The 9,866-nt window shown below is 40.2% G+C and overlaps 1 long non-coding RNA gene across 1 annotated transcript in view; it reads right to left on the minus strand.

Moving 5' to 3' along the window:
• Positions 1-1,333: 1,333 nt before the first annotated feature.
• LOC138353691 (uncharacterized) overlaps positions 1,334-9,866 on the minus strand; it is a 236,081-nt gene continuing 227,548 nt past the window's right edge. The window contains exon 4 of the long non-coding RNA XR_011223270.1: positions 1,334-3,161. This is a non-coding gene — a long non-coding RNA (uncharacterized lncRNA). The remainder of the gene's footprint in view (positions 3,162-9,866) is intronic.

Consider the following 9,866-nt stretch of genomic DNA (forward strand, 5'->3'; position numbering starts at 1 on the left):
CGATTTTTGCCCGCCAGCTGCGAAAATCGCATAGTTTTTGCGCAAAATAGCGCGGTTTTCGGCCGTTAGCGGCAAAAATAGCCCGATTTTTGGCCGCTAGCGGCAAAAATCGAGATTTTTACCCGCCAGCTGCGAACATCGCATGGTTTTTGGCCGGTAGCGGCGAAAATCGCGCTATTTTTGGCCGGTAGCGGCGAAAATCGCGATTTTTGCCCGCCAGCTGCGGGCAAAAATCAAAAATTTCTGAGGTTGGAAGAAAACGTGCTCAGATTGGGGACTTGTTTATTTTATAATGTTAAATAATAAATTAATATATAACAAATTAATATATAATAAATTAATATATAATAAATAAATATATATTAAATTTATATAATTTATATAATAAATTTATATATAATAAATTAATAAATAATAAATTAATAAATAATAAAATAATTATTATTATATAATAAATAATAATAATAACAAATAGTATAATGATAAGCAATTATTTTTAATGACTTTTTTATTTTTAATTTAATAGCTAATTAGGATGAATGATAAATAATTAGTATTGACTAGTGCATAACAATAAAGTATTAAGGAATAATTATAATGAATAATCCTTAATGATAAAGTAGAGATCAATTACAATTAATAACTACATCCATAGGTAGTAAATGAAAGTTGCATTAACTTAATTAGACTAATTACAATTCATGGGAATATTTCTTGGCTATCTGCAGGCTTATCACTTTGGGGGTTCCGGCGGAGCACCCCCAAAGATACAGCAAATGCTTAGCATGCAAGAGCAAGTGCCCCTTGAGCACGTCTGTGGGCCGTCCCTTTCAAAATTAAAACAGATGATGCAGAGGATCCCGGGAGGAGGGTGGGCGTTATGTAAGAGCAGCTGCTGGCTTGGAAGAGGGGCCATGCCGTCTCCGTCCAGGCTTATATAACCTCGGCTCAATGCGCACGCAGCTTGGGGCGGTTAAAGTCAGCTTCCAGACATACGTTCTCTTCCACTCAGAAAACCCACCGTTTTTGGAAAAACAGTGTTCTTTTTTCTGAGGTTGGAAGAAAACGTGCTCAGATTGGGGACTTGTTTATTTTATAATGTTAAATAATAAATTAATATATAACAAATTAATATATAATAAATAAATATATAATAAATTTATATAATAAATTTATATAATAAATTTATATAATAAATTAATATATAATAAATTAATATATAATAAATTAATAAATAATAAATTAATAAATAATAAAATAATTATTATTATATAATAAATAATAATAATAATAAATAGTATAATGATAAGCAATTATTTTTAATGAATCAAATAGCTAATTAGGATGAATGATAAATAATTAGTATTGACTAGTGCATAACAATAAAGTATTAAGGAATAATTATAATGAATAATCCTTAATGATAAAGTAGAGATCAATTACAATTAATAACTACATCCATAGGTAGTAAATGAAAGTTGCATTAACTTAATTAGACTAATTACAATTCATGGGAATATTTCTTGGCTATCTGCAGGCTTATCACTTTGGGGGTTCCGGCGGAGCACCCCCAATCCCGTGAGGGCCAGCGGGAGAAGGGTTTCCGTACTCTTACTAGCACGTAGACTGGGCAAAGGATTGGCTGCGGACAGCGGGACACTTGGGGACCGGCGCTGCACCCCCACCGCAGGCCAGCTGGCCGGACTGTCGGAAAATCCGACACCATTTAATAATCATACAGATAATAGCTGTATTGTATAAACAAGTTACCCATAGAAAACGTAACTTGTAGTGGAATTACCGTCTAAAGAAAACGGGATATCATCACCACATACTATTATAAATCACCACCTATTATGGTGGGAATTATTCTTAAATACATTAGTCTTTGGACTTTACCATCATAAAAACCATCTCATATAAATTAACTTAATTATCAGTATTAAAGTAGAGTAAATGTGACCCTTCTATCACTTATTGACATCTGGACAATGTAAGCCAGGCGTCAGTGAGGAAGGAGGGGCAGCCATTGTTATTGTCACCTCCGAGACGTGTGGAGCAAATTTGGCTCCTATCATATCTGGACAATGTCGGCCAGTAGCGTCAATAGTATGGAGTGTTAGACATTGCCATTGTTTATACTAGACCAGAGGCTCACAGGAGCAAATATGGCTCCTGTTAATTTTACTTGGACGTAGTGTTATGGAAACCAAAGGTGTACCATCTTCAACACGCTGTCAACAAATCAAGTTAAGTGTTCTTTCCGAAACCCATTATCTATCATTAGTGGCCATTAATGTCATTGGGTAGGGTTAGCCGGTTAGAGCACGATATAGCCTCAAACTAAAGGTAATTAAGCCAGGTCTTCATTGTTCCATGTACAGTGTTTTCTCTGAAATACTTGTCATATATAGGATTCTGGCTTTACAGCTAGCGCCCTTTTAACAGGTCAAGACGAGGAAGCAAGACTTTGTGCACCAGTTACTGGGTGATGGAAGCTACCTCAAAGAGGATAATTTGGTGTCTACACCCTAGTTATACCTGGTGGACTAACCTGCTGTACTATAAGATAAGGAACCTTTTCAATGTATGTAGTTAATACTGTAGTTTGATTGGCTGCATATATATTTAATTAATATAAACCCCCCCTAATGTGTAGAGGATCGATTTGTGAGATTAAGAGATTATTGTAGAAATACAGTCCACTTATCATTATACAAATTGCTATCGAAGTATATAAATTAACGTAAATATAAATTCGTATAAATTAAATAAATATAAATCTCACAGGTCGGTTCCCACACGGACCCCCCCCCCCCGAAGGGCGAGGCCCGGTGGCCGCAAGGAGGGCTCAGAGTGGCGGAGCAACAACGTCCCGGACGTAGTCAGCTGGGGGTTTCAGCTGGTTGCTGGACCCGCCATTATCTCCGTTGGCGAGCCCGTCAAGAGAGCCGAGTGGCCCTACCAATTCTAAAGGTAGGAGGGCGTGGTCGGCTGGAGGCGAGCCTAGCTCAACCCCCAACCCCGGAGGGCAAACGCGGCGGCTGGCCGCTGTAGTTAGGAATGTGTGTCGACCTCATGGGTGCAGTAGTCTGCCCTCGGGCTCCATCCCTTTTCCTTGTTCATCAATGGTGTACCTTGTGCGCCTTCCGTAGTCGGTTCTGGAAGTATTAAGGCAGTAAGGGTGGGCAGACACGGGCATGCAGTATGAACGTGACGGGCAAGGAACCTACCCTTTAAGGGTACTGCTGGAATTAGTTTCTAAGAGGAGGGGGACATTTCCGGAAGTGAACTGGGCAAGTGTCATTAATGGATAAAGCCGGGGTTATACCCTGCAGAAAACTCTGAAAAGGAACACTGGCACAGGGGATAGGAGTGACTAGAGGGGAAAGGAAGAGAAAAAAGGTCTTCCAGGAAACTAGTCTGTAGCGAAGTGAGGTAACTATCAAACCGAGCAGAGCTTTAGTGGGAAAAAAAAAAAAAAACCCAGACAAGTAAAAAAAGGGGGGGGGGAACCAGTTACCGTATCTGGGTCAAGGGCAGAAGTTTATCCAGGGGGAGGGATCTAGCAAGTAGTAATTCATTTCAAAATAATCCAATAGAATAGTATAGAACGATAGAACAGCCCAACCATAAATATTTATATGATCACTATGTATACAATATCAAATCAATATATAAATAAAACCATAAAACAATTATAAGAACAGGTCTTAAGGCGTAACTGCGACATGCTTGCGTCCAGTGACATGAATTATAAGGATGGTAACCGAGTCCGTTACAGTGATCTCCATTGTAAGTTGGCCTCCGAAAAGCATGTTAAGAGCTGAATAGTTAGCCTAAGAAACTGCCTTATGAGGCGCAAATGAGTTTAGTCTGAGTGTCGATGAGCATTCTGCGAGCAGCAGTACCCCAAGAACTTCACGATCTGGGGATCTGAGGCAAAGAGAAATGGACACCAGGAAGGCTAGGGATCCGTAAAAGTAAAATAGTTAATGTAATTAATATAGTAAAACAACAGAAATAAGGACGAAAATAGTAAACCAACTCCCAGATTCATAATAAATTACTACGGACAAGATGGAAATAAAAATTGAATGACAGTACTATAAATTAGTATAGCAACTAATGAATATATACATACACACATATATATATACATACACATATATATATATATACACACACATACATGTACATATGCTCACTTCCACCCGGCCGTCGCAGTACTCGAAACTGCGTCGCGCCTCTGCCTCAACGACATGTGGACCTCCCCAGAACTAGTAATTATAACTAAAACGTGGAGTATATAATGAGGGAAACGAGTGTAATAGGACGAAATAACCGGATAAAAAATGGGAGGGGGGGGCCAACCCGAATGCACTGCAACTAGCGTACCCTAGCTGAAATTAACTTAATGGTGCAGAGGCAAAGCAATAGATTAATACAAATCCTAATTGAAAGTCGCTTAATATAACAAATTGAACGTGAAACTTGAGCAAAGTGTAAATTGCGGGAAAAATTTGCCGTATTAAATACGAATCATAATTACGAGTCCAACAATAACAAATTTTTTAGGCATGAGGCAAAAGCAATGCTATAAATTGCGGAAGTAATACAACTCATAACTGAAAGTCTAGCAGTCATAAGATATATTTTAAAATTGTTCACAAAAAATATAAATTATAAATCACCAAAACGGCGTACCGCACGACGCCAGGGCGTCAAAGCTTAAGGTAGAGATAACCGGGACGGCGAGTAGCCACTCGCTCGGCCTAACTGGCCTTACCTAACAACTTAAACAAAGTCGAGCGAACAAGCGTAAATTTCCACCGGGAAGTAAAACCTGCAGCTGGTGTTGGGAGGGCATCAATTGAATTAAACTGTGATAGGGTAAATGTAAACATTTAGGCCGTAAATGATAAACCACATAACGTAACCAGGAGAAACAACAAATATGCCGCAAGGCTACCCGTAATAACAGTAATAATTTACAGAGGAAACTAAACAAATGCAGGGCCTGAAACTTAAATCAGGAGACAAGGGCCCGTAACACCGCGACTAGCACGTCCTAACTGACTTTACTTAATAACTTAAGGCAAAGCAAAAGTTAAACAAACATACTGTAAACACAGTAAAAGACACGTGCAATAAGACAAAGCATCCTGAGCGGGAATAAAGTGAGTAGGCAGTGGAAAATGCGAAGCCAGGGAAACTGAAGCAAGAGGCAAGAGGCCTGCGACACGGCAACTAGCACAACCTAGCTGGCTTAGTTAATAACTCAAATACAATAAGCACGGGATTTTTTATAAGTTAAAGAATTATGCACGTGGGTAGTACCTGGACCTTAAACCCACATTAACGTAGCGTGTATAACACAAACACCAAAAGTCAAAATTGTGCAAAATAATGGATTAACTTAACGACCGTTGCCGAATGTTGAACTGCAAAATCCTGCCATCAGCGGCTGGAACATCGGGGCTGGGCACCTGCAGCTGGACATCGACAGCTGGAGCATCAACATCTGCTAAAGGGAGGAAAATAGCGGCAACTGGCCACCAGGGAAGACCTTAGTGGTAAGTAGAGGGCCAGCTGCAAGACAATTTAGGCTAAAGACTGGAATATTACTGTCCTAGAAATAACGGGAACAATTCATGAAGCTGGGAAAGCGAGAATTACAAAACTGAAAAGAGTGTTAAATTGATGGGCGCAACGTCGGGTGGAACGCTTCAGCTGGAGGTACATGCCTGAAGCATCGGCTGCCGGGAAGGCTAAGATGGAACTGGGGCGTTAGCAGCTGTAACATCGTCTGCTGAAACTAGCTGAATCTGTGAGGGCGCCCGCTGCAACAGCTACGGCCGAGCCACCAGCTGGCCCATCCTCTGCAGGAACAACACCGGCTGGGACGACGTCGTTGGAAAAGCCTAACAATGTAATAAATTATATTATATGAATAATCGTAAATAAATGGTGTAAATAATAAAATTATAAACCAATTATAACTATAATTAATTATAACTAATTATAAATAGAGTATAAATATAATTATAAAGTAGAGATCAATTACAATTAATAACTACATCCATAGGTAGTAAATGAAAGTTGCATTAACTTAATTAGACTAATTACAATTCATGGGAATATTTCTTGGCTATCTGCAGGCTTATCACTTTGGGGGTTCCGGCGGAGCACCCCCAAAGATACAGCAAATGCTTAGCATGCAAGAGCAAGTGCCCCTTGAGCACGTCTGTGGGCCGTCCCTTTCAAAATTAAAACAGATGATGCAGAGGATCCCGGGAGGAGGGTGGGCGTTATGTAAGAGCAGCTGCTGGCTTGGAAGAGGGGCTACGCCGTCTCCGTCCAGGCTTATATAACCTCGGCTCAATGCGCGCGCAGCTTGGGGCGGTTACAGTCAGCTTCCAGACATACGTTCTCTTCCACTCAGAAAACCCACCGTTTTTTTGAAAAAACAGTGTTCTTTATCTTAAGATACTAACAAGGTTAGGTAAGGTCGGTGTTTTCTGTGAATCTTTTTAAGGGTATCTATTATGTTTAGTATATCACCTATGCACGTAGTTAATAAGTCAATATTGACTTTACGAATTTGCGAGAACGGGTTGCAGCCTCTACATCAAAGACACTCATCTGTACTGAGCTGCTAAACACCTCAAATGATATGATGGAAGTGCTGATAATCAAAATAGAGATTTTAAATGTAGTTATTGTCCTTGTATATAAGTCACCGGAGGAAAACCCTCAGCAGTTTAAAGACCAACTAATGAAAATAGAACACTGCTTGTAAAACCTCACAAATCCAGCTCCGAACATCATCCTGCTTGGGGACTTCAACCTACGGCACCTGAAATGGAAGCACCTTGCTAATACAGTAATATCAGAAAGAATACCAGGAAGTAGCCTAAATGAACAGGCACATGCAAATGACCTGCTACGGATGTGCGACAGGTTTGCCTTAAACCAGCAAATAGTAGAACCAACTAGGAAGGAGAACACGCTGGACCCCATTTTCACTAATAATGATGAATTGATCAGGAACATAATGATTACAAATACCTGTTACTCAGATCACAACTTAATAGAAGTTATGACAACCATGGGGAGTAGACCTTCAAAACCAGTCCAGATTCCCGGTGGAGGAGATTTCAGCAAATTCAACTTCAATAATAAACAGATAAACTGGGAGCAAATAAACCAGGACTTCACAGAAATAAACTGGGAAGAACAGCTAGAAAATGCAAACCTGAACCAGTGCCTGGAAAAAATAAGCTCAGTAGCACTAGAAATATGTTCAAACCGCATACCTCTAAGAAAAAAGAGGAAGAGATGCAGATTGGGACGGGAACGTCGTTCCCTATATAGGCGAAGAAAACGAATCGCGGAACAACTTGAGAGTCGCACCCTATCTCAAGAACGGCGAAGGTTAGGTAGAGAAATAGAAACAATTGAACGGAAGCTACAAGAATCATACAAAACCCAGGAGAGGCAAAGAGAGCAAAAGGCCATCAGTGAAATAGAAAGAAATCCGAAATATTTTTTCTCCTATGCAAAATCAAGATCAAAAACCACATCTAGTATCGGGCCCCTGCGAAAGGGAGATGGAACTTTCACCGATGACAATAAAGAAATGAGCGAGCTACTGAGGACGCAGTACGACTCTGTTTTCAGCGAGCCATTAAACACACTAAAGATTGATAACCCAAATGAATTTTTCATGGATACGATACCAACATCAAATCATATATCAGACGTCACCCTATCCCCACTGGATTTTGAAGAAGCCATAAACAGTATGCCTATGCACTCTGCACCAGGCCCGGATTCTTGGAACTCCATATTCATCCCTGCCTATGTCCACACACTTTACACTTTACTTCATCTAGATCCCTATACAAGCCGAACTGACAAGTATCTCTGGCAGTTCGGCTTGTATAGGGATCTAGATGAAGTAAAGTGTGTGGACATAGGCAGGGACACACACTCGAACACTATATCTTGGATTGTTGTAAAATTGAGCCTTTTAGAGATAAATCTAAGCTCACTCTGTATGATATGGCAACCTATCTTATTACCATGGATAAATTACCTGAAATCCTTGCACTGTACCCACATTTTGCTTCCAGTAGATGAACGACATATGAGATTCAGAAACAAGTAGTGTATTGTGAGGACTAATAATAAAAAGAAGCTCCCCTATGACTCTGTAATATCCCATTGGCCAAACTATTATGTATTAACGACAAGACCTACCATTAATGTATGATGACTTACTGTAAATATGTAGCTCTTGTAATAGCACTTTCTCTGTAACTAGCTGACATTGTATCTATAAGGTGTGAAGGATTGAAGAAATTGTTTATGTAATAATCTAAGATGAGGTCCGATAAAGACCTTTTGTGCCCTCTGTAATGCTTTTGCGCTACCGCTCACAGGATGAGTATGGGGTGCACAATAAACTAGCCGCCTTCGGCGGCAACAATCAAACAATCCATATTCATAAAGAACTGTAAAAAAACACTATCGCAGGCCCTCCACATTCTGTGGAGACAAAGCCTAGATACTGGCGTTATTCCTGATATACTAAAAACAGCAGAGATAGCACCACTTCATAAAGGAGGAAATAAAGCAGAGGCAAAAAATTACAGACCGATAGCACTAACATCGCACATCATAAAAATTTTTGAGAGAGTGCTAAGAAGTAAGATCACAAAATACATGGATTCACAGCAACTCCATAACCCCGGACAACATGGTTTCAGAACAGGGCGCTCTTGCCTGTCGCAGTTGCTGGACCACTATGATATGGCATTAGATGCTATGGAAGACAAACAAAATGCTGATGTAATTTTCACAGATTTCGCAAAAACTTTTGATAAATGTGACCATGGTGTTATTGCACATAAAATGCGTTCAAAAGGAATTACCGGAAAAATAGGCAGATGGATCTACAATTTCCTGACCAACAGAACTCAATGTGTAATAGTCAACAAAATAAAATCCAGCCCATCAACCGTGAAGAGCTCAGTCCCCCAGGGTACTGTGCTTGCTCCAGTACTTTTTCTCATCCTCGTATCGGACATAGACAAGAACACAACCTATAGCACTGTATCATCCTTTACAGATGACACTAGGATCTTCATGAGAGTAGGCAACATAGAGGACACGGCGAACCTCCAGTCAGATGTAGATCAGGTCTTTCTATGGGCTACAGAAAATAATATGGTGTTTAACAAAGATAAGTTCCAGCTCATGCGCTATGGAAAAAATGAAAATATAAAAACTGAAACCACGTACAAAACTCAGGCAAATCATAACATAGAACGAAAAGGCAATGTAAAGGATCTGGGTGTACTCATGTCGGAAGACCTTACTTTTAAAGAACACAATAAAGTAGCCGTCACAACTGCAAGAAAAATGACAGGTTGGATAACAAGAACTTTTCACACTAGATCGAGATGCTATACCGATGATGATACTTTTCAAAACGCTTGTGCTCTCTAGAGTGGAGTACTGCTGCACAATGACAGCACCTTTCAAAGCTGGAGAAATTGCTGACCTGGAGAGCGTGCAGAGATCCTTTACTGCTAGAATCCCCTCAGTCAAACATCTAAACTACTGGGACCGACTAAAGAGCCTAAAACTGTACTCCCTTGAGCGCAGGCGGGAGAGGTACATAATAATTTACACGTGGAAAATATTAGAGGGGCTGGTCCCAAACCTGCACACAGAAATAACATCACATGAGACCAGAAGACATGGCAGGATGTGCAGAATACCCCCGTTGCAAAGCGGAGGTGCAACAGGTACTCTGAGAGAGAACTATCAACATCAGAGGTCCGAGACTGTTCAAC

Source organism: Procambarus clarkii, chromosome 59 (genome assembly GCF_040958095.1).
Source record: "Procambarus clarkii isolate CNS0578487 chromosome 59, FALCON_Pclarkii_2.0, whole genome shotgun sequence".
NCBI classification, from domain to species: Eukaryota; Metazoa; Arthropoda; class Malacostraca; order Decapoda; family Cambaridae; genus Procambarus; species Procambarus clarkii.